This window comes from Rhipicephalus sanguineus, chromosome 3 (assembly GCF_013339695.2).
Source record: "Rhipicephalus sanguineus isolate Rsan-2018 chromosome 3, BIME_Rsan_1.4, whole genome shotgun sequence".
Taxonomy (NCBI): Eukaryota; Metazoa; Arthropoda; class Arachnida; order Ixodida; family Ixodidae; genus Rhipicephalus; species Rhipicephalus sanguineus.
The window spans coordinates 112,652,108-112,655,647 of record NC_051178.1 but is presented as its reverse complement, the minus strand read 5'-3'; positions in this window follow the sequence as shown (position 1 = coordinate 112,655,647).

Below are 3,540 nucleotides of genomic sequence, written 5' to 3'. Positions count from 1 at the left end.
ATTGGTGACCCGGACAACCACGTCCTTCGCCGAGCGGCCCGCTGCCATGCTTCCGCAACTCTGCCCTCCAGTTCCGCCTTTTCACCCGATCTACCCCCGAGCGTGGTTTATGCGGCTCGATGCCATTCTCGCGGTCAATGGCATCAAGGCACAGCCGATGATGCACGCTGTCCTGCTGAACGCCCTCCCGGTTGAGCTGTGTCATCTAGCCGCCAAGTCGTCCTCCAGCCCGCGGCCCTACGACGACCTCTGCGCTGCAGTGCTCGCCTGCTACGGACAAACGTATCGCCCGCTTCCAGGGAGCCGCGAGTTGCAGCTTTCCCCTCCGTCGCAGGGAGCGGGACCAATCGGCCCGGAGCCTTCCCTTGACCAAGACTTCACTTCCCCGGCTACGACTCCTACGACCTCACGTCAGGCCACCAGCGCATCGATTCCTGCGCCCGACCACCCGCCCGACGAGGTACAGGAAGTGCCTGCTGCCATCGGCCACTCCACTGAGAGCTCTGTCTTTTCGACAGCCTCGGCCATGGTCCTTCAGACGTGCCCGCCATCCGCACGTCTTCTCCGACCTCGGCGGCTCGCGACACCTCGCAGCCATCAGACTCCACGACCGCTACCTTACAGCACTCCCTGGAGTCGGACACGGACATCGCACCGTCCGCTATTCGCTCCCCAATTGTGGCGGATTCGCCGTCCTCGTCCATCGACCATCACCACGTTTCAACAACCTCGACCTTATGTGCGTCTTGCCAGCGGCGACCAGCATTGACCTCGCAGTCCACCGCAGCTGAAGTTCGAGCACCGAACCAACACCGGCCGAACTTGCGAGACGCTGCTACGATGACGGAAGCGTCTGAGGACGAATTGCCTGGTTCGCCGATGGCAGAGCAGCCCGCACATGCCACGCCGGCCGCAAAGGCAGACATCCAACACGCCGACCTACGCACCAGCCCTCATGTGCCGGGCACAGGCGCGGGCACAGGCGCGCTGTCGGAACCTCTGGCAGAGCCTCCGCCTGCGGTGTTCCATGACATCTCTCCTCCGGAGTTCTTAACGGGGGACGCGAAACAGCAGCGGTGTACCTTGAATGCAGGCATGCCCTTCGACACGGCGAAAGCGTCTTCTACCGCTGCCCGACGCGCTTACCTACCACGTGCCGTGCACCTATTTCCTACTCGCATTGCGCGTGGCATGGTTCTGCAACCACGACGTTCCCGCGTCCGTCGACTTGTATACCCATGCCAGCACGTCCGCCGCAATGCAAAGCTGAGGTCGGCGTTGCGCCGCCACCGACATCCGCGTCAACGCTGTGCCCGCACAGGCACCTCTGCCAGCCGCGCTGACTCGCGCTACCGAAAGGCACCATCAAGGCGTCGTGGGACCCGCCTGGCCACGACCCCAGCGTACTTTCGCCTAGTTCCCCGCCCTCTACGCTTCTCCCAGAGCCGCCCGCCAGAGACCCAAGGGTTCCCGATAGTCCTTAACCGTTGACGACCTGGACTGCCCACGGACATTCTGTCTCGCGTCACTAGCCTTGTATATACGCCACCATCGTTTTTTTTTCTTCATTTCGGCTTCATTTCTGCGGGGGGGAAGTAATCTGTAGCGGCATCTTCATCACCGCTCACGATCATCATCACCATTTTACCACTTACGCGCCGCGCCTCTCGCGCAGCTCATGCCTAGCGCTCGAGGCGCGAGCAGTAGAACGTGCTCACGCTCCTGGGTGACTGGACGCCGGCAGCCGCTGCCGCTCTGCTTGGCCTTCGAATAAAGTAGCGAGAACGGCACGGCCACGTCGGCCGCCTGACGTCTCTCTCACTCGCTACAATTCTCAGTTGCAGTACAAGCATCACAAACACATACACACTCGGCTGGTATCAGTTATAGCTCACGGTATCACTTAGATGGTGTTTACAACGACGGGAACAAATAACCAGATTGGGGCTAAGCTTCAGGAGGTGCAGAGTCGCACTGGACAGCAGGGCCACCGCGAATGGCCTGCGCAGGCAACACCTGGTTGCTGATGTGCAATCTGGAATGCAGCCGTCGACCGCGGCCGTCGACTACGACGTCGTCGTCCTGGAGCCGGCGCGGCTGGCTGGCGTCCTGCTGTCGTAGCGCCAGAGGCAGTCGACGCAGCTTGGCAGACACTGGCACGACGTGCTACCGCCTCTCGGCCTGGCCAGGTCGGTGCTCGAACCCCGGAGGTACACCAGCAGGAAGCTGCGAAGAAAGTGGTGTAGGAAGGCGACACGTCAAAGTTGCGCCGTCGATCTTAAGTTCCAATTGCTGGATGGCGTCGAGCCCCAACAGCAATGTCCCGTGCGCAGTCAGGTTAAATGTGACGTGAGCCTGCCTCCCTCGGAGTTGCAAGTCCATACGGAAACAGCCCAGGAATGAAATGTGCTGCTTAGAGAAATTCTGCAGGTGAACTGATGCTTGTAGCAGTGCTTAGAAGTGAAAAGCGCGTCGAAGTTCTTCTTTGTTATCAACGAGGCCGTGGCTCCGGTGCCCACTAACAATGACATGTGGATATGTCCTCCGACGACGACAGGGATACGCAAGTCCCTTGGGCTAGTTGGCGCACTTTGCACGGATAGGACTGTGGCAGTTCAGGAGTCAGCGTCTTCAACGGGGGTAACTTCCTGTACCGACGCTTGTCGTTTACGGCAGACTGCCGCGAAATGCCCTTGGATAAGACAAAATTGGCAAACTTTTCTCCAAATGCCCTAACTTGCCGCAGCGCAAACAGGGGCCGAATTGAGGTTTGGGCGCAAGCTGTTGTACTTGCTGGCAGCGAACACAGTCTTGTACACCCGCCGTCGAGCCCGCGCAGCCATCTTGAATGCGGCCGCCAGACTTGGGGGGGGGGGGGGAGCCGCCGCCATGTTGAGTCGAATGCGGCGCCGGCGAAGCAGCCGACCCGCCATTTTGCGCCGTTGCGACGCACTGGATGCTGCCGCCGTAACCGGAGTGCGAGCCGAGTAGCCGCTCGTTTTCTCCAAAAGCTGCGTTGGCTTTGTTGAACGCCTCCAAGTCACGTCCAACTTCTGCCTTTTGCAGCGTAAGGGCTTCCCCGTAGGACAGAAGTTTGGTCCGTACATGTGCGTTGGCGACCCCATGAATTATCTGGTCACGCATTTTGTCGTCGTAGGTAGCTCCGGACTTGCATGACAAGGCCTTTTCTTTGAGCGCGGTGACGGAGTCGAGAAATGTTTCGCGGGGCAGATTGCGGCTCGTGAAAAGCTCCGCTCGGCTAGCACGTTCGTTGTGTAGGCGAAAAGCCCGGCTAAAAAGTGGAGCACCTTGTCGTACTCCGTTGCCGTCGCCGCTTCTGTCTTCGGCACCATGGCCGAACCCAACGCCGTAACAGCGCCATCCGCCTACGCTTGAAGCTGCTCTTGCGCGGCGAAGTATTTGCGCTGACCCTCGATGCCGAGGGCGCAGATAAGTGCTGACGCGCGTCTTTCGTCATCCTAGCCGCTTCCGCCGGCCGGCTTCAGGTGTGCCTGGAAAAGCTTTTAACACGAAAGTGTT